The sequence below is a fragment of the Papio anubis genome, chromosome 15, assembly GCF_008728515.1.
Source record: "Papio anubis isolate 15944 chromosome 15, Panubis1.0, whole genome shotgun sequence".
In the NCBI taxonomy this organism is placed as follows: Eukaryota; Metazoa; Chordata; class Mammalia; order Primates; family Cercopithecidae; genus Papio; species Papio anubis.
The window spans coordinates 21,513,210-21,540,572 of NC_044990.1; the positions used below are offsets into that span (position 1 = coordinate 21,513,210).

General features: G+C 38.9%; 1 protein-coding gene and 1 long non-coding RNA gene across 3 annotated transcripts in view; both read left to right on the forward strand.

The window, feature by feature from the left end:
• On the forward strand, positions 1–27,191 carry LOC116270572. Its single transcript, XR_004178688.1, has 3 exons — positions 1–2,172; positions 17,451–17,545; positions 24,727–27,191. It is a non-coding gene; the product is annotated as an uncharacterized LOC116270572 (long non-coding RNA).
• Positions 1–27,363, forward strand: part of DNAJC15 (DnaJ heat shock protein family (Hsp40) member C15) — a 163,152-nt gene that overhangs the window by 55,649 nt on the left and 80,140 nt on the right. The gene's annotated exons all lie outside the window — the stretch shown is intronic.

Consider the following 27,363-nt stretch of genomic DNA (forward strand, 5'->3'; position numbering starts at 1 on the left):
TAAACAGACAATTAAACCTCTATCCTTTATAAATTACCCAGTCTTGGGTATGTATTAGCAGTATAAGAATGGACTAATATAAGTATGTTGGTAAATCAGAAAGAGAAACACCTAACATTCAAGAACCCAGGTTGAAAAATACAGAAGATAGAACAAAATACACCAAAGAATACCTTAAAAACAAAACCAAAAAACCTGGCAGAGAGTCTTATTTTGGAAAGCAGAAACTTTAAAGCAAAAAGCATTAAGAATAAAAAGCTTACCATGTGGCCAGAAAAATAATTAACTATAAAAACAATCTTAAACTTCTATGTACGTGATGACACAGCCTCAAAATATATAAAACAGAAATTGATGACATTCCAAAGAAAATCAATGAATTCACATTTCTGCCATAACTCATGGGGAGCAAAATTTAAGAATATAGACAATTCAGATACAGTTAGGTAGTTTTATCTAGTGACAAAGAGTCATCCTTTTCATGCATGAATGAGGCATTTCAAAATTGACCATCCACTTTAGTTATAAGGCAAGTTTCAAAATACCAGATGGTCTGTATAAAACATACTACCTTCTCTGTCCACTATGCAATTTAGAAATCAGTAATGCAAAATAAATTCATCATACTTTGTAAATTTAGTAGCAAACTTCAAGGAAATTATGGAAATAGGAAAGTATTTGGAGCTGGATTACAAATTAAGATACTACACTCAAAACCGGGATGACCTAACTAAAGTGGTACTTAGAAGTTTATAAAATTACAAAATAATTAAAAGCATGTACTTAAGTTAGAAAAACGATAAACCCAAAAAGAGTAGAAAAAGAACAAAGGCCAAAGTTAATAAAATAGAAAGTAACATCACAGAAAGAATCAAAGGCCAAAACTAGTTTTTTGAAAAAGACGAATAAGATAACCTCTGGCAATATTAATTTTTTTAAATAAAGGAAATCACAAATAAGTAGTATTGGGAATGAAAAAGAGGCCATGAATAGAGTGTAGCACATACTAAAGAACATCAGAATGAACATTGATGACAAAGTGGGAAGTTCCTATCTCTGTGGCCTTCAGGATTTTTCCCCACTAGTTGCTTTTCTGGCTCACTCTTTGATATTTTGTTCTGCAAAGCTGACCATTCCATTTATTAGGTTTAAACTTGCCTAAGTCTACAGGGCCTTGTGCTTGTAGAATCTGTGTACCTTTCCCATCAACAGGGTTGTAGAAAATGAAACTGAAGTTCTCATAGAAACTAAACGAAATCAGAGCTCTCACCCAGCCCCAGTGTACCCCTGTGTCATCAGATGTGCTGCCTTCCTTTCCCTTATTTCTATCCCTAGTCCTCATTGTCCCATCAGCAATTACTTTCACAGCCCGTTGAAGATTACTTTTTCTCGAGTCTGGCTCATGTTCTAATCTCTAGGGTAGAAATAACAATTTTGGCAGTTTTGGAGACCTGAGAAAAATACACTTTTTCTTTCTGTGGCTTATGGTGAGGGCTCAGGAACTACAGCTGTGAACTAACCTAAGATAGTTTCCACAGAAATTCCTGCCCAACAGAAAAGGCCTACCAGCATTTAACAAGTAAGATTTGCAGGAGCTAAAACTTGCCCTGAGATAGTAGGTATCAACAGTTGTAATCTCAATTTAGGTCTGTCTGAGACAAAATACTGCCTTCCCTCTCCCCCCCCCCCCAACCTATGTAATTTCCACTGAGGTTAAATCTTGGTTTCCTGTGATGAGTCCTTTCTATCATTATATGCTATTTATGTTTTCCATGCTTCGTGTGAATGCCATTACAACCTCAAAAATGAAACCAGAGATGTTTCTGAATAACTGTACACTAAGGAAAGGTACTATTTAAAAAATAAAACCCTAAATGCATAAGTGCCCTTATGAGACTCTGAAGACGCATAATATAAACATCCACAGTGTGAGCACATTTTCTCCATAATGATCTGTCTCCTCACTTGACAAATAAAAGATGGAGAATTGGACCAAATACTAACTCCTTTAGCTCTAACTTGACTAATGAACTGAATAGTACACGCACAGACGTTTTTCCCCTTTCAATGTACCTAAATTAATATTTTCAGGCATCGTGGGAGGAGCTCTTTTTGCTCAGGAGCTGATAATTGCCATTTTTGCAAAGCAAATCAACAGCAAAACACCTACAGGTGAGTTTTGAAAGAACAATTGCTTTTATTTTACCATGTTTTTGAGGTCAAGTTGATGCGATTTCGTGCAGTTTGAGAGGTTTTTACTAATGCCATAGTATTTTTTATTATTTGTGAAGTTTTTATGCCATAAAAATCTCTGCCTAAATATACTTATCTTTAAAGTTTTGGTGTGGTAAAAAAAGGAATGGGGTTATTTTAACGATTAAGGTGGGAAGGTATGGGAAGCAAATGAGTATTTCCATTTCCTCTCTCATATGCACTTTCTTTCCCAGGTCTAATTGGGAGCAGCTAGCATAATGAAAACTAAAGCAAGCCCCTCCTCATTCTGTAGATTCTCTCATCCCTTCTTCGCGTCAGCTAACGCTTCAATCGTTAAACTATCTTCCCTTCAGCAAGTTTTGCCATTTCTCTCCAATCTTAAAAGCACACACTTATGTGCATTCAACCACCCATCCTTTCTAGTAGCCGTACACATACTCTTCTCAGGCAAACTTGTGAAAATTATACTCCTCTCTCCTTCACCACAAAAATTTCTCAACACAAAGTTATTCGGGCGTTTTCTTAATTACCAAACTGAATTTGCCTTTACCGTAATTACAGAGGACCTCCTCAATGGTTATTTCATTATTTTGTCTGTCTTTGAAATGTTTCCACGCTTGCCGCATTTTCTTTTTGAAATTCTTCTGGCTTTGGTAACTTCTATCATGCTTGTCTTCCCTGGGTTTCCTGCCATCTCTATGGCTGCCCCTCCAATCTTGCCTGCTAACTCTCAAACTCCTCTTAAAACTTATTACTTTTGACCCAACTTCTCAGTATTCTGTTACTGTCTCTGCTTTCTGAGACATCTCACCTACTGACTTAACTTCTGACTTCTACCTAAACAAAGATGTTGTTGGGGTGATCAGACCCAACACCAGGTCATGGGGGCCAGATTGGCGAGTCAAAAGTTAAGGGAAAGAGTACGAAAGAGTACGGGGCCAGAGGAGCCATGTTGAGGCTTCAGAAGGCCCCAAGCCTAGAGCCACGGTGTTATAGGTATCAACAAAGAAACAGGTGCTGAGCGTGGAGGTCAAAGGGCATGTTGCATTAAGCACACCTGATTTATTTACAGCTGTGATGGTTTAGCATTTATATGGAACATGTTTGCCATGGGATGGCCAGGACCCAGGAGCCTAGGAGCCTAGGAGGGCTATAAGCAGAGCCAGCAAGAGTCTAGACACATTCCAAGAGGACGTGTGTTTCCACTGTGGTTTCCCTCCCAACACTCCAGCTTTTTCCCAACACATGCTGTCCCAAATCCCCATCTCAGACCTTCCTTCAACATAAACCAGGCTGGGATATACAGCTGCCTGCAAGGGCATAAAATCTTGAATAAACCACAATCATCTCAAGAGTTCTAATAGTAATGTCCCAAGTTGAGTTTGTTGCTTTTCTTTCTCAAACCTCCTGGAACTTATGCTAACTCCTTTCCAGAAACCCCCAGCCAGGATCTATCTAGAATCGTTCAAACTTAACTCACTGTTCATCACTTTACTCATCCAGTTTCATGCAACCTGTCTTGGCTGGGATTCCGTGGTTACCAATGCTATCCGTGCAAGCTCCTCCTTCCACCCCTACAGGCTTAGCTCATATTCCTCTTTACACTAGCTCCTACTTCCTTCCAGTGAGTTTGAAGAATCCCTGTCATTTGATTCTGTGCCCTTTATCTCCATTTAAGGCGTATAGAAGTGATCAGTCAGGCCTTTAGAGTGTCATTTATTATTAGCCTTAAAAGACACATTTACTTTGATGTTTTGCCCTGTTTAACTCCTGTCAATGTCTCCCCATTTTGAAGTCCCTAAACATGAGTTTAGGGATTACTGCTGGGCTGTGTTGTCAGTAAGCTGATTAGAGGGGTGACATGGATGAGTAGAATATGTGTATTTTCAAAGCTCTAAAATGGGATTCTAACATACAGCCAAGAGTTTGGGAATTCTCAGGGCAAAATGGGCACGAAGTCACATATGCCTGGGGATTAATCATACTGGATGACCCATTCATACTAATTGGGATAGCCAGGCCAAGTGGGTATCCTGTGGCCCCTACTGGACTGTTGAGAATCTCTGACCAAGGGTCCAAGCAAGACTCAGCAGGTACAGAGGCTTCTATCATCTGGTCCTTGACTCAAGCGTGCTCGTCCACCTGCCCTCCCGAGCTGTTCCAACCCTGGAAGCTATTTACAACTCCTGGCTGGGCTCAGTGGCTCATGTCCCAGCAGGAGGCTGAGGTGGGCAGAGCAAGTGCCAGGCAGCTTAGGACAGGCTGGCCTTGCTCGTAGAGCTGTCCTAATAAAAGAAATACTCTAAAATTATGGCGGGTGTGGTGGCAGGCGCCTATAATCCCAGCTACTTAGGAGGCTGAGGCAAGAGAATCGCTTGAATCCGGGAGGTGGAGATTGCAGTAAGCCAAGATGGCGCCATTGCATTCCATCCTGGGTGACAAGAGCAAGACTCCGTTTCAAAAAAAAAAAAAAAAAAAAAAATCCCTAAGCTTATTGTGCTGTTTTGTACTGACTGGAAAATTCCTACTCATTCTTTAGACCACTTTGAAGCTTCTTTGCTACACATTCCTAGGCTCAGGAAATAAAAGTGAATAACTTCTCTTTTATGCCCGTATTATTCCTGGGACATGTTTCTATGCACTTGCACTGCACTTTAACTCTGTGTACATTACCCATTAGCCTGTGATAGCCTTAAAGACAGAGATAATATCTCAGACATTTTGGAGGCTCTAGAACCTGAAACATTTGACTCATAAATATTCAATCTATTGAATGAATGTATTCCTCCAAAGAAGATCTCCCCAAAAGATTAAATGCTGAAATATTAGAAAATGAGCTAAATGACAAGGATTCGTTCAGTCTTTGATCTAAATTAATTCAATAAGTCAAAAGCTTGATTAGTATCATCTACTAGTTATTCTAGTCCCTAATACTTTCCCTTCATTCTGATGTGCTAATTCATGGGCCATTTGGTGAAGGGCACAGATATTTATCCAGTGAGACTCTGGAAAGACCAGTGTTTGCAGTGTTTATTTTTTCAGGGACAAAATGAAATAAACTATCTGAGTGATTTCCATCAATGATCAACTATTATCTGTTGTGGAACCTATTATATGCCAGGCATTATACTTGGCATTGAACATGCAAAGATGACACAAACAGAATTATGCCCCCCAAATCTATTAGGGTTCCAAAGAGATATTTGATGAATTCTGCCTGAAAGACTGCGCATGGTCTATGAATTCATGAAATCTTAGTTTGTGAAAGCCAAAAGGTGACATCTTAGATAATAAATGGCTATTATTCACAACATTTACACAAACAAGATGACAATGATGCATTTGTTAATTGTACTCAGCTTATGGACAGGAGCCCAAGCTGTAGATGGCAATAGTGGCTATTGCAGAAGGCAGTGATGAAGTAATCAGCATAGCCAGGCCTATGTGAAGTTATTTATTGAGAGGTTTAATCATTTATTATATCAGGGAGAGCCTTATGCCTTAATTACAGTTGATAATAGAAAAAAGTATCGACTAGGCCTGGATTTCTGTCATGAAAGGAGAGATTACAAGGTACCTTCTTTATCAGTAGACCTTGTTGACTTTAAGAAAGGCAGACTTTCCTTCAATCTTAGTTTTGTGGAAAAATGAAAACTTATTTAATAAAATTTTTATAAAAAGGGGACCCAAAACCTCAGAGATATAAATAAATGATTCAGAGTCACACACTGGTAGTCAATTTCACTTAGACCCTAAGCCCACCCTCTTTTCACCACATCCAAGATTGGATGACCATCCAAATTGACTGGATCCACAATACAAGTGTAGAGTGTTACTGATTCCCCTCAACCAACTGATCTGTTCTGTTCTAAATATGCTGTGGTGCAGCAGACAGCGCACCAATCAAACATAGTAATGAACGCTACATGTAAAATGGGTGCATTGTATTCACACTTTTCCTGTCTGAAGTAAAATATGAATAACTTGGGAAGAATAGTATTTTAAGGACGTCAGGAGAGTTATGGTTTAAAATTTCAGGCAGCTTCAAGAGCGGACAAGCAAATGAAATTTCCCATTTTGATTTCTGTCTTCATGTGGTGGAGCTTGTGACTTGAAAGGTGGAGAAAATGTCAAGAATTTTGGTTATAAACTATTACGCACGTATCAGCCAGTAGTGGGAATTGCCAGGCTCTAGAGGCAGACAGGCCTTGGCTGAAACCCAGCTCAGTCACTTCCTACGCTTGTAATACTGGCACTCAGTTTCCTATATAAATGATAATACTAATAGCTGCCTTGGAGGGTGGCTGTCAGGAATAAACAAAATGATGTACCAAGAGGAGCCTGGCATGAAATTCTTAGTGAGGCTCCCACCTTTCTCCTTTCTTTTGTGAGGCCCAAACTATTTGTCAGGTTCAGACTGGTTCCCCAGTCTTCACCCTAAAGCCAATGTTAGAATGAAGTGAGTGAGGCACTCAGCTCAGGCACAAAATTTATGAGAATGCCAAAATGCAGTAATCAAGATAAATAATGCAATATTTTAACAATCAAAATGCCAAAAAAAAAAAAAAACCAAAAACAAAAACAAACAAAAAAAACTATGACGAATACAATTTCAGCAGTTTAAAATTAAGATAGGGTCCAGCCCTTCATTTATATGACTCAACCTCACTTGCCTCACCATAACATTGGCCCTGCCAGATCCTATCTTTATTTACAAGTTTGATATTTTGTTCTTCATGGGTTTCTCACATTGTGATTTTAAAAATCACTTCAGTAAATATTATTCAGATTGATGACTGAGTTTTTTGGTGGGCATTATATTTTATGTCTGAGCCAAGTGTATCACTCACCTCCTCTTAATCTTGAACCTATTTCTTCCTTCAACCAGGCCCCAGGTCTCAGGAGCCTTTCCTATCTATCCTCCCCCTAGGAAGCTGGCATTCTAGTCTTAGGGCTCCTCAGTGCTAGACTTGCTGCAGTGGGAGGCAGTCTATGAAGGGCAGGTTCTTTTTGTCTTATGAAGCACTTTGAAGATATAAGGATAAGACAAATGTAAATGGAAGAGGGCCAATTTATCCACTAGGAGACCCCCACACAGGGCCAGGAACCATTGAGGTAGAGAGGAGAAAAGTGTGGTGCTGAACAACCTAGTAATTCCACCTCTCACGACCTGTGTAACTTCAGGAAGTTACTTAAGCATTGCCCTGTACTAGCTGTGTCATTTTGGGCAAGCTATTTAAGCTTCTCCTTATTGGTTTTTTCATCTAGGGCAACTTACTTGAGCTCCTTTACTAAAAATTAAAGATAGCTGTTGTATCAGCTAGATTGCAGGTAGCTAGGTAGCTTATGCAGATGTCAGAACTCTGTGTCCCTTTTCCATCTCCTTTTGATGAGAATGGTAAGTCTCCTTACCCTTGTATGTTCACATAAGGAAAAAATTAACCTATTTAAGGTTTGATCCCTGATTTAGCAACAGAGGGATCCTTTGGGCCTGAAAAACTGGCTACTTAGGTTCTAGGGGAACAGTCTTTCCTCTCTGCTCCAGCCACTTGTGAGAGTCTTGCCCTTGACACAGCACTGCTCCTCTGTGCTCAGCTCTGTGCAGACTAGAAATCCTGCCCTATAGCTTTTCTATTCTCCACCATTGAAGAATCTTTGAATCCAAGTGCAGTCGTATTAGTTGTGTGTTTACTATGTCATAGTACTAGGTGAGGCATTCGAATGACATCAAAATTCTGTTCTGTTATTTTACAAATTTGATAAAAGTTAAGGCCTTATAAAAGCAACTGAGAATAATAAATATACTAAGGTTGAAACTAAGGAATAAATAATAAGAATGGAGAAAAGAAGAGAGACGTTTTCAAGAAATATTTCAAAAGCTATTAAAAAATAGTCATGGTCTTGATAGTTCATGACGTATCAAATGCTCCAAGAGAACTTTCATTTAAAATTTGCCTTTCATATTTTTCTAAATGGGAAAAGTAGTGTTCATTTTCTTTTTGTGATAATTATAAGCTCTTGTTTCTACATAAATATTCATAGGTCTGATATATCCAAACGAGGCAGGTAATGACTTTTATGTGCATTTTTTTTCAAATTCATTGAAGATTGACTTTAAATATGATTTCCAGCTGTTTCTTCAGAGTCAGCTGCTTTATTGATGATCTGAAACCTCTTTGTCTTCCTTTTCTCCAGTAGAGTCATACATCATCAGCCCTATTAAGGGCCTGAGAGGCTGAAGACATTCTAGCCCATTTTTTTTGTCCACAGTAAACTTGTCTTCTGCCTTGTGGAGTTATACCCTAGAGGATCCTCTGCATTACCGACTGAAAGGTCCATGTTAAACTGGGAGACAGGGCACAAAGTTGTCTTGAAAATAAATTGTCGCTAACAGCCATAAGTTAAGGAGAATATAAAACAGTGTCAGAGCTAAAAGTTGATAAGGTTGATGTTTATTGAGTTATTTCCTACAGAAAGGACAGGAACTTTTTCTAAGCCTATGACTGACAGAGGTGTTTTATATTTTCAGCTTTGGCTACCTGCCATTGCTAGTAATAGCTTACTATTTGGTAAGTAGCTTAGTAGCTTGCCAGTAGTGATAGTTTACTAACTTGGTAAGATCGTGTCACATAATATATAACTGATCATAGAAAACTTTTCCTAGTTCAGATTATTCTTATCTATCATCTTTTCCTATCTTACATACATGCTCAACCTCTTCTTCATGCCAACCAACCTTACCGTTCCTACCTCTTCCCCATCCATTACGTTTTCTGTTCAAATTTTTTAGCCATATCTGCATTGCTTTTCCTAACACTATACATTCCTTGTTAGTCATATGCACTTCTGTAATCCCTAATCCTTAGTAACTTCTGCTCTTCATGTTCTCTGGGCCACAAACCACAGTGAGAGAAAGCAAGGGAAATAAGAACACTCGACACATTCAGTATTCTTGCTCTCTGATTTCAGTTGGCAATCACTTCATTCGTGTTGCATTTTCTAGTATGCTCTGTGTAACAGATGTTCAAATCCTCTTTACTTTCTCTTACACCCAACTACTTTTCTCACTTAACAGATGTATTATAGGTCAAAGTTACTTTGCAAGTGTTCTCTCACCTACCATTCCTCCACTGAAAAGTCTCTTTTTTGTTGTTTTCATTCTCCATTCTACAACCTTCTGTTTTAGTTTCGTCCCATTCTTTAAGTCATTTGATTAAAAATAAATTTTTAGGTTTAATTTACATTCAATAAAAAATGCTCATTCAAGTATACAGTTCAGTGAGCTTTAACAGATGTATATACCCATGAAAATATCACTAAAATAAAAATAATTTTTTCATAACCTGAAAAAAGTTGACACATACCACTCATGATTAATCTCTGACACCCACCATAACTCAAACACTGATCTGCTTGTATCACGAGAGATTAGTTCTGCCTTTCTAGAATTTCATATGAATGAAATATTTGGTAATTTTTCAGATGTTATTTTGTTATTGACTTCTAATCTAATTCTAATTAGATTACAAGCATATTCTGAAAGGTTTCAAATATTTTAAATTTATTGAAACTTGTATTATGTCTCAGCATGTGCTCTATCTTAATGACTATTCCATATGCATTTGAAAAGAATAGGTATCCTGCGGTTTCATTCTTCTGCAAGTGGTTAGCCAGTTTTCTCAGCACCATTTAATAAATAGGGTGTCCTTTCTGCATTGTTTACTTTTGTCAACTTTGTTCAAAAATCAGCTGATTATAAATGTGTGGCTTTATTTCAGGGGTCTCTATTCTGTTCCATTGCTCCATGTGTCTATATTTGTACCAGTACCATGCTCTTTGGTTAAGGTAAGCCTTGTAGTATTGTTTGAAGTTGGGTAATGTGATGCCTCTGGCTTTATTTTTTTGCTTAAAATTGCTTTGGCTATTCAGGCTCTTTTTCAGTTCCATATAAATTTTAGAATAGTTTTCTAATTCTGTGAAGGATTGTCTTGGTAATCTGATAGAAATAGCTTTGAATCTGGAGATTCCATCGTATAGTATGGACATTTTAACAATATTGATGTTTTCAACCCATGAGCATGGGATGTTTTCCCATTTGTTTGTGTCATCTATGATTTCTTTCAGCAGGGTTTACAGTTTTCCTCATAGAGAGCTTTCACCTCTGTGGTTAGATGTAGTCTTAGGTATTTTATTGTGTGTGGCTATTGTAAGTGGGAGTGTGTTTTTGATTTGACTCTCAGCTTGAATGTTATTATATGTAGAAATTCCACTAGTTTTAGTACGTTGATTTTGTATCCTGAGGTTCTACTGAAGTCATTTATCAGGAAAAGGAGTATTTTGGTGGAATCTTTAGGGTTTTCTAGGTATAGAATCATATCATCAATGAAGAGAGATAATATGACTTTCCCTTGGATGTCTTTTATTTTTCTCTCTTGCCTGATTCCTCTGGCTGGGACCTCCTCCAGTACTGTGTCGAATAAGAGTGGTGAGAGTAGACATTCTTGTCTTATATCAGTTGTTAAGGAGAATGTTTCTAGCTTTTGCCCCTTCAGTATGATGTTGGCCATGAGTTTGTCACAGATGACTCTTATTATTTTGAGGTATCTTCCTTTAATGCTTAGCTTGTTGATAGCTTTTATTGTGAAAGGATGTTGGATTTTATCAAAAGTTTTTCTGTGTCTATGGAGATGATCGTGTGGTTTTTATTTTTAATTCTATTTGATGAATCACATTTACTGAGTTGCCTATGTTGAACCACCTTTGCATTCTGTGAAAAAAAGTTTAATTGATCATGGTACATTAACTTTTTGATGTGCTGCTGGATTTAGTTTGCTGGTATTTTGTTGAGGATTTTTGTGTCTACGTTCATCAGGGTTACTGGCTTGTAGTTTTCTTGTACCTTTGACAGATTTTTGGCATAAAGATGATACTGGTTTCATAGAATGAGTTAGAGAAGAGTTCCTCCTCCTCAATTTTTTTGAAATAGTTTCAGTAGGACTGGTACCAGCTCATCTTTATATATCTGGAAGAATTTAGCTGTGAATCCATCTGGTCCAGGGCTTTTTTTGGTTGGTAGTTTTTTTTTTTTTTTTTTATTGTTGATTCAATTTTCAAACCTGATATTTGTCTGCTCAGGGTTTCAGTTTCTTCCTGGCTCAATCTTGAGGGGTTATGTGTTTCCAGAATGTGCCAATTTCCTCTAGATTTTCTAGTCTGTGTGCATAGAGATGTTCTTAGTAGTCTCTGAGGATTTTTATTTCCATGAAATTGGCTGTAATGTCATCTCGGTCATTTCTGATTGTGCTTATTTGGATCTTCTCTCTTTTTCCTTGTTAATCTGTTTATCAGTCTATCAATTTTGTTTATCCTTTCAAAGACCCAACTTTTTACTTCATTTATCCCTTGTTTGGATTTTGGATCTCAATTTCATTTGGTTCTGCTCTGAGTTATCTTGTTCCTTTCTCTAGCTTTGGGTTTAATTTGTTGTTTTTCTGGTTTCTTTAGGTAAAAGGTTGTGTTGTTAATTTGGAATATTTCTATATTATTGATGCTATAGTGATGCATTTAGTGCTATAAGCTTTCAAGATTGCTTTTGCCTACAGTTGGGGCACTGTCCACTCTCATTACTCAATTTTGGCTGTTGGGTCCCTTCCCCCGTCCAGAGTCAGCACTCCAATCTCTGGTCATCTTAGAGGTTTTGGTATATTGTGCCTCTATTTTCATTTGTTTTAAATAATTTTTTGACTTCTGCCTTTATTTTGTTGTGTACCTAAAAGTCATATAGGAGCAAGTTGTTCAGTTTCCACATGTTTATGTGGTTTTGAAAGTTCCTCTTGGTGTTGATTTTTATTTTTACTCCACCGTGGTCCAAGAATATGCATAGTATAATTTCATTTTTAAAAATTTACTGATACTTTCTTTATGACAAAGCATGTGGTCAATTTTGGAGTATGTTCCCTGTGTAGATGAGAAGAATGTGTTGGGAGAATGTTCTGTAGATATCTATTAGGTCCAATTGGTCAAGTGTCATATTTAAGTTACAAATTTCTCTTAGTTTTCTGCCTCTATTATCTATCTAATGCTGTCAGTGGGGTATTGAAGTTCCCCACTATTATTGTGGGGTCGATAGTCCTTTCTTAAGTCTTGAAGTAAATGGTTTATAAATATGGGTACTCCAATGTTGAGTGTGTATATATTAGGATAGTTAAGTCTTCTTGTTGAATTGAACCTTTTATCATTATGTAATGCCCTTTGTCTTTTTTTTTTTTTAAACTATTCTTGGTTTAAAGTCTATTGTATCTGATACAAAATAGTGATGCTTGCTCTTTCTCGTGTTCCACTTGCATTTGCATGATAGTTCTTTCTCCATCCCTTCACTTTGAGCCAATGGGCGTCATTACATATGAGATGGGTCTCTTGAAGACAGCAGAAGGATGTCTTCTCTATGTCTTTTAAGAGGAATGCTTTGGTTATTTACATTCAAGGTTAATATTGATATGTGAAGTTTTATTCTTGTCATAAGATTAGCTAGTTTCTTTGTAGTCTCTATTGTGTAGTTGCCTTATGCACTCTTTGGGCTATGTGCTTGTGCATGCTTTTGTAGTAGCAAGTATTGCTCTTTCATTTCCACATTTAGAACTCCCTTAAGTATCTGTTGTAGGTCTGGTCTGGTGGTGACAAATTCCTATAGCAATTGTCTATCTGGGAAAGACTGTTTCTCTTTCATTCATGAAGCTTAAATTGGCAGGATATGAAATTCTTTGCTGGCATTTCTACAAGAATGCTAAAAATGGGCCCCCAATCTTTGGCTTTTAAGGTTTCTGCTGAGAAGTATGCTGTTGGTCTGAGGGGGTTCCCTTTGTAAGTGACCTGATCCTTTTCTCCAGCTGCCTTTAAGGCTTTTTCTTTTGCATTGACCTGGGATCATCTGATGACTATGTTCCTGGGGATTGTCATCTTGTATAGTATCTCATAGGAGTTCTTTGGATTTTTTTTTTTTTAAATCTGCATGTTAACCTCTTTAGCAACATTGAGGGAAATTTTCCTGAATTATGTCCTCTAATATGTTTTCTAAATTGCTTACTGTCCCTTCTCTCTCAGGAATGCCAATAAGTTGTAGACTTGGTGGCTCTATATAATCCCATATTTCTTGAAGGCTTTATTTTCTAAATTCTCTTTTTCATATTTTTGTCTTGAGTGGGTTGATTCAAAGGACTAGTCTGCAAGCTCTGAAATTCTTTATTCTGCTTGGTCTAGTCTGTTGTTAAGGTTTCCTATTATATTTTGAAATTCCTATAGGGAAATTTTCAATTCCAATAGTTCTGTTTGGTTATTTAATATAGCTACTTTGTCTTTCAAATCTTGGTTCATTTTTCTGGCTTCTTTCTGTTCAACTTTCTATTGGATCTCACTAAATTTCTTTTTCATCCATATTGTGAATTCTGTATCTATCATTTCACACATTTCATTCAGGTTTATACATTGCTGGGGAGCTAGTGGAATCCTGTGGAGGTGACAAAACACTCTAGCTTTTTGTATTGCCAGAGTTTTTGCGCTGCTTCCTTCTCATCTGAGAGAGATGATATTTCTTTTGTTTTTTAAAATTTGCTATTGTTTGGATGGAGCTTCTTGATTTTTAAATTCTTCTTTCCCTTGGGGTTATGGCTGTTATGTATATTGTGTCTAATCAATTGGCTTTACTTCTGGGTGCTTTTAGGGTGCCAAGGACCTGTAAAGGTTACTTGGTAGCAGCTATGTTTATGCAATGACTCTTTCAGATATTGCTTTTTATAATGATGTAAGTTTATTTGGCAGTATATTTTATGCTGTATTCCAATAGATGGTGCTTAAGAATAAAAGCCAGCAGGTAGGGGAAGGGGTGGAGCCAACAAAGAATTGTGAAAAGTGCCCTCTTCTGGCATGTATTCACCTTGAGAGGGAGAGGAGCCACTGGAGAAGCCTGCAAAGCAGAATTTTTCAGCCCATGTTCCCCAGGCCCAAATGGGGAATGTCCCTGCTGAGCCTGCAACAGCACACTGAGAACGGGGGTTGGGGGGGCTAGAGATGAACCCCTCTCCACGTCCATTCCTGGACTTTGGTGGTGCTGCCTTCAGTGGCTGGCACTGCATTCATGTTTCCTTTGACCCATGGGGGGGACTTTGGTGGGCTGCATTCTGCACTCCCTTAGGGCCAGTCTGTATTGAGGGTTAGCTTTCCAGGGGAATGGGGTCTGCCTCTCTCCTGCTCTTCAGAGCTAGTGGAGCACTGTCCCCCAACTGACCAAGGGAACAGGCTGGGCCACCCAGTAATGACACATGGAGACCAGTTCCGGGTCACAAAACTGTTCCTGGCTGCATGTCTTTGCCCACTGTGGACTTGCAACTGCAGAGGTTGGGCCCCTCTCAGACAAGCAGTATGGGCAAGAATCTGGAGGAGTGTGGTCCACTTGTGTCTCAGTCTCACTACAGCCTGTAGCAGAGTGTTGGGCATTATCCTAGGCAGGCGTAGGAGAACCTGGCTTCCCTTCCCTTCCTTAGCTGGGTGGCAGCTGAAGCCACATTAGGCAAAACTCAAGCCAAAGGTGGGGCAGGGCTCAGCATTACAATCTCAAAAATGATACTTTGGGCCTGCAACCAGGTAGGATGAGGCACTGTCTGAGCAAGAAGCATGGGCAAGAAGCTGTGGGGAATGCAGTCCAGCTGTGTCTCAGTCTCACAGCAGCTCATTGCAGAATAGTGGGTATTGTCCACTATATGCATAGGATGGCCTGGCCTCTCTGTCCCTCTTTGGCTGGGTGGCAGCTGCAACTGCATCAGCACAAACTTGGGCCAAGGGTGGGGTGAAGTCCAGCATTAGCCTCTCAAAATAGCATCTTAACCTGGGGCCAGAGTTGTGGCACCATCCAGGCACGAAGCATGGGCAAAAATCTATGTGAGATGCAGTTCACTCATGTCTCGGTCTCAGCAGCAGCCCCTTGCAGGGTAGCAAGTATCCTCCTAGGGTTGTACAGGCAACCTAGGAGGTTCTCACCTTTTCTTTACTGGAGCAATGCAGCAGCTGAAGCTCTGTCTGCAGATTCCCAGTATCTACGTTCTGAAAATAGTGCCCAGCTGAGGATGCTCCAGGCTCGGATGCCTGTGGGATTCTGTGTGGATTCCCTTTATGCAGCAACGTCTCTGCAATATTTAGGCAGCTCTGTATGTCAGGCATGAGGCCCTAGTGGGTTGAGGGTTTCTCCTGTAGCAAAGATCATACAAACTCATTTCAGAGCTCTGGGGATTTCTCTCTTACTCTCTCCCTGTGTCAAGGAGCCTCTCTTGGTGCTGTCAGTTTCCAGCTGGGGAGGCTGCCTCAAACCCCCTCCTTATTTACTTCTGGCACTTCCTGTCTCAACTCTGATGAGCTCAAGTGTTCTCTCCTAGATGATCTGTTCAAAATGTATACACTTATTATTCTGGTTCTTCCCTATGGAGAAGGAACACACTACCTGTGTCTACTCAGCCATCTTGATCCCTCTAAATGAAAAAAAATTTTAATGAAAAAATGTATTTTCCCTTTAGCTACAAAATTTACCATTTTGGGTCCTTTTTCGTTTTGTAGAGACAAGTTTTCAACTGATATTATTTTCTTTCAGCCTAAAGATCTTTCTTTAATATTTCTTATAGTATAGGTTTGATGGGAATGAATATTCTCAGCTTTTGTTTGAAATGTCTTTATTTTCCTTCACTTAAAAAAAGTTTGCTGGATATAAATTTCTAGGTTGACCAATTTATTTTTCTTTCAGCAAATTTCAGACATTATTATACTGTCTTATGATTTGCAAGGAAGATTCCATTCCTTGCCTCTTCCAGCTATTGGTAGCTGCTGGCATTCTGTAGCTTTTCACGGTCAAGTTGACTTCTCTGCTATCCTGGTTTAGGAAGTGAATATCTTGTAAAGCCATTATTTAGATTACAACAACTACCTATTTCTTTTCTTCAAGTAAAATATTTCCCGTCCTTTCAGCTTCACAGAATGTCAGTTGGACACACAAAACTCAGAAATTAGAAAACAGCTTCATCCCCAAGGTGATTTATGGGGACAAACAGTAGGAAAGAAAGTTGGAGATAGCTGTGTAAAATGTAATGTAGGATACAGAATATATTTGAAGTTGCTTTGAAAATTCAATGTTTCAATATGAGAAAGGATTCTTGAGTATATTTAGATGAAGAGAAAGTGAGAGGTAGCATGAAAATCATACATTCACAAAGAAAAATGCAACACAAAAAAAGAAGGCAATGCTGAAAGTCACCATATGCATCTGGGTATCACAGTGAAGCCTAGGATACTGCAAAAAGAAACAAACCTAGAAATGGGAAAGAAGAGGGTAAAATAGTGATGGGTGAAGAAAGGCAGTAAGAAAGGAAAAAAGAAGAAAGGAACTAGGTCTCAAGAAACCAGGCTAGGACTAGTGCAGGCTGGTGGGCGGATCCTGCCCACAAGTCTGAAATAGAATTTAAGCTGATAAATTACTCAGATCATTTGACCTGAGAAGTTTAAATTGAATTGATTAAATGATATAGTGAACTATTAAAAGACATGAAACTCAACAAAGAAACTAAGTTATGATACAAGGTAATGAGAGTCATTCACTTAGTCACACTTGACAAGTACTTACTGACCACCTACTATGTGCCAGGCACTGCAGTACTGAACAAAGCAAACTCATCTTGCCCTCATAAAGCTTATATTCCATTGAGGGAAATAGGTGATACACAAATAAAAAAATAAATGAGCAGTGTTAGAAAATTATGAGATATAACAAAAATAAGGCAGAATAAGAGAAGAGAGAATGACAGGAGTCGAAATTTATTTATCAATAGAGCAAATGTTCAAGGTGCACCTCTTTGATGAGCTTGTATCTGAGCAGAACCTGAAAGAATAGAGCCATCCTCAGTATCTGCAGGGGACTGGTTTTAGGAACTCCTTAAGCACCAAAATCCATGTCAAGTCTCTGATATAAAACAGCATAGTATTTGCATGTAACCTATGCACATCTCTGATGCTCAAGTCTCTTGATATAAAATGGCAAAGTATTTGCATGTACATATATGCACATCCTCCTGTATACTTTAAATCTTATCTAGATTGCTTATACCTAATACAATGCAAATGCTATGTAAATAGTTGCTATAGTGTATTTTTTATTTGTCCATTTTTGTTGTATTATTTTTCCCTCAAATATTTTCAATTTGCAGATACAGAGCCCATGAATATGGAGGGCCACCTGTATGTGGACTGAGTCACAAAGATTTGGAGCAAAGGTGTTCCAGGTAGAGAGAAGAGCAGCTAGGTAAATAAATGGTGATACTATTTTGAAATGAGGAAAAGAGATCAAATATCTATTTTACACATGTTATGCTTGAAATAACCATTACATGTGCAAGTGGAAATGTCAAGGAGGTAATTGTCTATCCAAGTCCATAACCCTGAGGAGCACTTTGAACCACAAGTGTTAGTTTGGGAGTCATTTACATTTGGATGGTAATCTATTTCATCAGACTGATGTGGTGGGATGAGTACAGATAGAGGGCAGGAACAAGCACTGAGTCCTGAGGCACTCCACCATTTAAAAGTCAGGATGAAAGAAGCAACCAAAATGTAAATGACGAGTTGATGGGTGCTGAGGAGTTGATGGGTGCAGCACACCAACATGGCACAAGTATACATATGTAACAAACCTGCACGTTATGCACATGTACCCTAGAACTTAATAATAAAAAATAAATAAATTAAAAAAACAAAAAACAAAAAAAACAACAAAGACACTAGGAAAGATTCTGTGAGGTAAGAAGAAGTCCAAAGAATGTGAAACCCTGGAAGCCATGTGAAAAGTGTGTTTCAGGGACATGTAATTTGGAAAACCAGTGTCCTAACTTTATAGTCAATTTTGTAATTTTTACCAGTGAAACTCTCATATTCAAAATAATTCTATTCTGAATTATTATGGAGTGCTAAGATGTAGTGGCTTTCAGAGAGGCATGGGAAAGGAAAAAGGAGAAGTTGAGGGAAGTAGCCAGTATTAGTCCATTCTTACACTGCTATAAAGACATGCACAAGACTGGCAATCTATAAAGGAAAGAGGTTTAATTGACTCACAGTTCCACAAGGCTGGGAAGGCCTCAGGAACCTTAATATCATGGCATAAGGTGAAAGAGAAGCAAAGACACATCTTACATGGTGGCAGGTGACAGACAGCGAGCGAGTGAAGGGGGAAGAGCCCCTTATAAAACCATTAGGTCTCATGAGAACTCACTCACAATCACGAGAACAGCATGGGAAAAACCACCCGTAAGATCTGATCACCCCCACCATGTCTCTCTCTTGACACATGGGAATTACAATTCAAGATGAGATTTGGATGGGAACACACAGCCAAACCATATCATAACCCAAACAAATGTGCCTGGAAGGGTTCCATTCTAGAAGGGTAATTTCCCCCTTTTGCTTTATTGAGTGTGATTGCAAATGAGGTCAAAATCCTTTTGGGGTACATAGGATGATACCTCTCTCCTGTGATTCTGCCATACAAACAGTACCATTATTATCATTTTGATCTCTCCTGGAATTTGTTGGTGCAATGAATAGAACTTTAGTTCTACATGTACACTCTGAAGCTAGATTGCCTGATTTCAAATCCTTGCTCTTCATTTACTGTTGTTAGACTTTGACCTTAGTCTATCTGTAGCCCAATTCCTTCAGATGTAAAATGAGAATAACGATGACAACTACTTACAGGATAATTTCTCTATGATAATTAAGTAATACACAATGCTTAGAACAGCACCTAGTTCAGAGGAAGTACTATGTACATTGTTTAGTTATAACCATATTAACATAATGGACATCTTATAGTCTTACATTGATTACTACAAGTCTTTCTCATTTCATGTTGTCACAATCATTTTCCGAGTGGTTTATTACTCTTCATAATCATTTTTAAAGCCCACACACAAGGGTCAATGTAGAATAAACAGACCATACATTATTTATTGCTGTCTTGTAACACCATGACTTCTAAATTTTTGCTACTTAATTAACAAATATCACAGTTTGAGATATTCCTTAATATAGTCACGTTTGTGCACATATGTGTGTGTATCCCTCTGAGAGAAGCAGACTAGCATAATGGTTGAAGCACAGGCGTTACAAACAGACCACAGGTGGTATGACTCCCAACTCCCCTATTTACCAACTGGGGCAAGTTGTTTTCCTTGCTGTGATGCAGTTTTCTTGTCTAATAATGCTTACTTACCTCGAGGCCATGGTGAGGATTTAGCTAATACATGTTAAATGCTTACAGCAGTGCCTGCCAAGTAGAAAGTACCTATTCAATAAATGCCACCTATTATTTCACTTGAAATATTTCTCAAAGCAGATCACTTTGTTGAAATACAATTATTAGCTCAGAAGTTATTAAATGTTTATAGCTTTTAATACATTACTAAACTAAACCATTAAAAGATTGCATTAATTTATACTAACAATATTATCTAAGAGTACCATTTCAACACATCTTAATCAGCATTCACCACCCAAATTACATTAAAAATAATAATTTAACAATAATTCCTTGTGGATTTTTTTGCATGCACTTTATTATGCAAAGAATTTAATTGCATTTAACTGCCAGTGCCTTATTTTTCTAATCCCTTTTATTTGAATTTCCAAAGTAGTTACTTGATGCTAAGTATGTCATTTCATCCTTTGCTTGTCTTAATTCAAGACCCATTTTACTCAACTTTCATTTTTCTACATCTTGAGGTAGCCTTCTTTCATATACATATATGATCATTTTATTCAGATTTAGGTATGTTTCAAAATATACAAAGTGCTTGGGTACAGTGCAACTCTCTGAAAGATAATGAAAATCTACTTAAGTTCTACACCTACTCTTTGTAAAAAAAGATTGCCCAGAACAGGAAGAAATGTGATATATATGATTAATCATTCATGGATCGCAATCAGTACAATCTGGTTTTTTTATTGAGACAGAGTCTTGCTCTATTGCCCAGGCTGGACTGCAGTGGTGTAATCTCAGCTCACTGTGACCTCCGGCTCCCAGATTCAAATGATTCTCCTACCTCAGCCTACCAAGTAGCTGGGATTATCGGCGTGCACCACCCACCTGGCTAATTCTTTGTATTTTTAGTAGAAAAGGGGTTTCATCATGTTGACCAGGCTGACCTCAGGTGATCCGCCCACTTTGGCCTCCCAAAGTGCTGAGATTATAGGTGTAAACCACTATGCCTGGCCTACGTAATCTTTTAATCAGGAAAAGTATCACTGAACAAGGTAGTAGGGATGATAGACCACCTGAAGTGACAGAACACTGCTGAAGGGACAGATCTGGGCTCCACCCTCAGCTTACTCACTAACCCTTGCCTCTCACATTGCTTGTCTGAAAAATAAAGGGGGTTGGACAAAATAAGAGGCATCTTAAAGACTTCTGCTTGGCTTCATGCTCCTCTTCAAAAGTCCAAATTCCACTTATCATTCCATATTGAACTCAGATGTCCCCTTATGTGTGAAGCCTTTCAATATTCTCCACATTCTCATATTTCCTTTTCTTTGTTCTAATATTCTCAGCCCATACCTCTACCTAAGCACTGCTCAACACTGAAACAGAAATATTTGTCCTCCCTTAAATCACCAAAGGTCCTGAGGGAAGGTACCATATCAGTGCCTGCTATTAAATATGGTACTGGAAGTCCTAGTCAGAGCAATCAGGCAAGAAAAAAATAATAAAAGGTATCCATATTAAAAGGAAGAACTAAAATTATCTCTGTTCACAGATGACATAATCTTATATGTAGAAAATCCTAAAGATTACACACACACACACACACACACACACACACAGAATAAACAAATTCAGCAAAGTTGCAGGATACAAAATCAACACAAAAAATTGAGTTGTGCTTCTGTATACTAACAACAAACAATCTGAGATGGAAATTAAGAAAACAATCTCATTCACAATAGCATCAAAAAGAATAAAATACTTCGGAATAAACTCAATAAAGAAGGCAAAAAACTTACACAAACTATACAACATTGCTACATGGAAACACATTCCATGTTCATTGATTGGAAGACCTAATACTGTTAAAATGTGTGTACTACCCAAAGCAATCTACAGATTCAATGCAATTCCTATCAAAAGCCCAATGGCACTTTTTTTGTTGTTGTTGTTGTTGCAGAAATAGAAACAAAATATTTTAACATTCTTATGGACTCTCAAGAAACCCTGTGTTGCCTATACAACCTTAAAAAAGGTTGAAGATTTTATACTTCTTAATTTCAAAACATTACTAAGCTATAGTAATCAAAACAATGTGGTATGTCCAGGCACAGTGGCTCACACCTGTAATCCCAACACTTTGGGAGGCCAAGATGGGTGGATCACTTGAGGTCAGGAGTTTCAGACCAGCCTGGCCAACATGGTGAAACTCCATTTCTACTAAAATACAAAAATTAGCCAGGTGTAGTGGTGCTCACCGGTAGTCCCAGCTACTCAGGAGGCTAAGGCAGGAGAATTGCTTGAACCTGGGAGGCAGAGATTACAGTGAGCTGAGATCGCACCACTGCATTCCAGCCTGGGTGATAGAGCTAGACTCTCATCTCAAAATACATAAAAAACAAACAAACAAAAAACAGTGTGGTACTAGTATAAAGACAGACAAATAGACCAATGCAAAAGAACACTGAGTACAGAAATAAACCTTCACGTATACAGCCAAATAATCTTCAACAAGGGTGCCATGAATACACAGTGGGGAAAAGGACAGCTTCACTGACAAATGGTGCTGAGAAACTGTATCTCCACATGCAAAAAAAAAATAAAACTGGACCTTTACTTACACCATATACAAAAATTAACTCAAAATGGATTAAAAATATAAACATGAAGACCTAAAACCAGGCCAGGCACAGTGGCTCACACCTGTAATCCCACCACTTTGGGAGCTAAGGCAGGCGGATCACTTGAGCTCACAAGTTTGAGACTAGCCTGGGCAACATGGCAAAACACGGTCTCTACAAAAAAATACAAAAGAAAAAAAAATTAGCAAGGCATAGTTGCGTGTGCCTGTAGTCCCAGCTACTGGTAGGGGTGCTGAGGTGGGAGGATTACCTATGTCTGGAAGGCAGAGGTTGTAGTGAACCTAGATCATATCACTACACTCCAGCCTGGGCAACAGAGCCAGATCCTGTCTCAAAACAAAACAAAAAACAAAAAAAGGCCTAAAACCATAAAACTCCAGAAGAAAACACAGGAGAAAAGCTTTATGACATTGGTTTCACAATGATTTTCTGGATATGACACCAAAAGCACAGGCAATGAAAGCAAAAGTAGACAGAAGGTATGGCATCAAATGTAAAAACTTCTGCACATCAAAGGAAACAACAGAATAAAAATAGGCAACCTATGGAATTAGAGAAACTAATGGCAAATCATGTATCTGATGATAAGCAGTGAATATCCAGAATATACAAAGAACTTTCACAACTGACTAACAAAAAAACAAGTAACCTGATTACAAAGTAGACAAAGGACCTTTATAGATATTTCTCCCAAGAAGACATACAAATGGCCAACAAGCACATGAAAAATACTCAACATTACAAATTATTAGAAAAATGTGAAGCAAAACCACAGTGAGGTATCAGGTCACACCCATTAGGATGGCCACTGTCAAAACCCAGAAAATAATAAATGTTGATGACAATGCAGAGAACCCTTGTGCACTACTGGTGAGATTTTAAAACAATGGAGCAGCTGCTGTGGAAAACAGGATGGTGGTTCTTCAGAAACTTAAACATAGAATCACCATGTGATCCAGCAATCCCACTTCTGGGGTATAAATCCAAAAGAAGTGAAAGCAGAATCTTGAAGAAATATTTGCACACCCATGTTCACTGCAGCATTATTCACAATAGCCAAGAGGCAAAAGCAGCCCAAATGTCCGTCGACAGATGAATGGATGGCATGCATGTACAGTAGAATATTATTCTTTTTAAAATAAGAAAATCCTGTTATATTCTACAACATGGATGAAACTTGTATGCTAAGTGAAATAAGCCAGTCACAAAAGGACAAATACTGTATGATTACGCTTACATGTAATATCTAGGGTAGTCAAAATCATGGAAAGAGTAGAATTGTGGCTGACAGGGAATGCAGGGAGGCGGAATAGGGAGTTGTTCTATGAATATGGAGTTTCAGTTTTTAAAGATGAAAGAGTTCTAGCTATCTGCTATACAATAGTGTGAATACTGTTAACATTACTGACCTGTATATTTAAAAATGGTTAAGATGGTAAACTATATATTATTTGGTTTTTGCTAAAACTAAAAATGAAAAATAAAGCCAAAAAATCTCACTGCCTGGCATGGGGCATCTGTTAACAAAAAACATAAAAGGAATAAACTCTCTCCTCCTCAAGGCTGATAACATGGCTTTACAATCAGATATAAGAAGCGACTACAGAAACAAATAAATGTTTTGTAATTACTCAGGAATAAGGAGTCCAATACTAATCATGCCAAAACAAAAACTACTGAAAAAGAGGGAGGAGATTTTTTTCTAAAGTTCAAATAAAAAAAAAATACGGAATAACTCATTCATAGGCCGATTTGTTCAGTTACCTACATTTTTGTAGCTAACTTAGTCTGGGTGTTACTCAAAATGAGGTCACCTTGTAAAAGCAAAGTGTGTAGAAGACACCACCTTCTCTTAATTTTTTCTTGGTTAAAATTACCTCCATAAGGACTGAGTAGGTAAAGATTTGTGCTGTTTAGAGTCTGGCATGGTAGTTCAGAAACTCAGTTTGGTTTGGATCCAAAATGACTTTTTAGAAATTACTGATCTTCTCCATCTGCTGCCATCCCCTTGGGCTCATATCCACACACACACAAAAATGTAAAATCCAAACACCCCCCACAACTCCAAATTTCTAAGCATGAAGGTCACATTGGATAATACGTTATATTAAGGGGTTGGCAGAAGGCAAATTACACAAATGAACAGGGGAATTCAGTGAAAACAAATGATTTATCATCATTACGAAAATCTAGTCACCTACTAAGCATCCAATATAGTAGCCAATAGCCACACGAGACAATTTAATTAGAAATATGGTAGAAAATTCAGTTCCTCAGACACACAGCTACATTTCAAGTGTCCAAAAACCACATGAGCTAGAGGCTACCCTATTGAACAGCAGAGATATAGCATATGACATATATGTATAAGATGAAATAGATATTATCATCATCACTTCTATTGGATAGTGTTGAAAACTAGGCATCCAGTCCGTGGTGTGCGTGCCAAATATGAATGCTTACTGAGTTACTGATTTAAAGACCTCGTCCCCTTTTCATGTCATTCTTGACTTTTCATCACATAAAAAAATGAACATTTCTTTCTATTATATTTTTGTTTAAGATGTGTTGTTTTGTTTCACTGACAAGGATCCATGCAATGAAAATAGAAAATATTTTGTGGAGGGAGGAGGACAAGATGTCTGACTTGATGCAACTGGGAAGTGCCTCTCCCACCAAGAGAAACCAAAATATCAGGTAAACCATCACGATCTCTTGAGCGGAAAACTGAGTGCTGATAGAAGGGTGATATAGACATTGAGGTGGAAGAGGAAGTTGGGAACCCTGCATGGAGTTGCCAAGCACTGGGACCAGCTCCAGGCCTTAAATAGGTCGTGAGGAAGGGGTGAGCGAAGGAACTGCAAGGCAACACTCTCCTGCTGTGGACCTCCAAGATCCTAGCTACAAGAGCTCCCACCACCCTCACAGATATTCGGATTGGCAAGGGGAGCTGCCCAGAGAGTAGACAGAGGCAGAGTTTGAGCCTGCATGGAGCCCAGAAGGTTTTGCATGGAGGCCACTGCAGCAAAACACGACTATCAACAACCATTTCCCTGTGGCTCTAACCTCTGCTGACCACCAAGGCCAGGAGAGAGCAGGGCTATCTTTCCCATGAGACCAGGGTGACTCTAATCTGCCACGCCAATTTCTCTGCCGGCCCCTCCCAAGTCTTCTGGCTGGCTGCTCCCATAAAAGCATACACATAGCACAGCTTCCACTGCCCCTCCTGAATGCTTTGCTGGTGGCCTAGGAGCACTTCAGACCCCCTGCACAGCCTGTGCTCAACCCCAAGAGGTCAGAGGACAAAGTCATAGGTCTGATCCCAATCCCCCAGAGTTCGGACACACAGCTGGGGAATATCCAACCGAGATCTGTGGCCAGAGCTAGATCGGGGTAAGAGCCCCTACTCTCCAAATACTGAGAAGTATAAGGTGCGGGTTCGTAGGCCGGAGCAGGAGCAGAACATGCTTCCGTCTGCAAGACCAGCCAGGGAAAGGTGTAGCCTGTTGGTCAGCCATAGCCTCTGCCAGAAGGAGCCCCACAACCCAGAAGAACCAACAGCTCAGCAATCTGGGTGCAGATGGAATGGGACAAAACTAGCTGGTCAGGCCAGCTACTAGGATAGACACCGTAAGGAGATCCCATTGTGGGAGCACGAGTGGAATGGTCCCCACAGCCATCTGCTAGGGGAAAAAAACCCAGGCTGCAGTCACCACACCAGCGGCATACCCACAGCAACACTGCCCTGCCCAGGGATCCTCACCCTTGACCTACTGCATCAAGGGGCCACCTGTTGACATATCCCACAACCTGCTCTGACTCTGCCAAGCACAGTGGGTCCCCAGGGACCTATGGGTCTCCTGGTAACCTAAACTTTGGCTTGGGTGACACTAAGGGAAGGGAGAACACAACCTACCAGCACCCCACTTTGGGACTAAGAAAACATGAGCATGGCACCAGTGATTGGAGGGGGCTCTCCAAGACCCAGGAATGGATTTGGTGAGGAGGTTATCACTTGCCCACCCCGTCTAACTCACCCCAGAGTACTGCTGTGAATGCACCAAAATATAAGAGGCATATGACTGAGTGCCTATCTACCAGCCCTTACTCTTTTTTAAAAATTATTTTTTTTATTTATCAGTCTACATCATGCTTTTTCTTTTTTAACGATTTTTTAAATTAAAAATTCTTTCTCTTTGCCCTTACTCTTAAGAGCCATGTACTAGATCACAGCCTTAATTAAACCACCAAACATAAATTCTTTCACCATACATCACCAGTGAAACCCAATGCAGGAATCTAACCACAAAGAAAGATCCCGCACAGAGCCTTGACCCTCTGAAAGCACTCAGGAATGAAGTCAGTCGACTAAAGGCAGCATACTCCAGTCAAACCCTCAAGGGAAATAAAGAATATAAAAACAAAAAGCCTCATCCAAACAACAGCCATTTCAAAATGATAAGGCAACACCAGCCCTCTCATATGAGAAAGCATCAGCGCAAAACCTCCGATGATTAAAAAAGTCAGTGTCTCCTTACCTCTAAATAATTGCACTAGCTCCCCAGCAATGTCTGGTTCCTAACCAGATTGAAATGGCTGAGAGAGATGACAGACATAGAATTCAGAATCTGTATGGCAAAAAAGCTCAATGAGATACAGGAGAAAGTTTAAACTCAATCCAAGGAAGCCAGTAAAATGGTCCTGGAGAGATGACATAGTAATTTTTAAAGAAAGAAACAAACTGAACTTCTGGAATTTAAAAATTCACTACAAAATTTCATAGTACAGTTGGAAGCCTAAAGAACAGAATAGATCATGCTGAGAAAAGAATCTCTGAGCTCGAAGACCGGTCCTTCAAATCAACCCAGTCAGATAAAAATTTAAAAACAAAATTTTTTTTTAATGAACAAAACCTGAGAGAAACATGAGATTATGTATCAGGGGAACCACTCCCACAATATTTTAACATAGGTTCTTTTCTATTTCCCTAAGTGTCAGCCGGTCTAAGAAATAAAGGGAAAGAGTACAAAAGAGAGAAATTTTAAAGCTGGGTGTCTGGGGGAGACATCACATGTTGGCAGGTTCCATGATGGCTCCTGAGCCGTAAAACCAGCAAGTTTTCAATAGCAATTTTCAAAGGGAGGGAGTGTACGAATAGGGTGTGGGTCACAGAAATCACATGCTTCAAGGGCAACAAAAGATCACAAGGCAGAAGGTCAGGGTGAG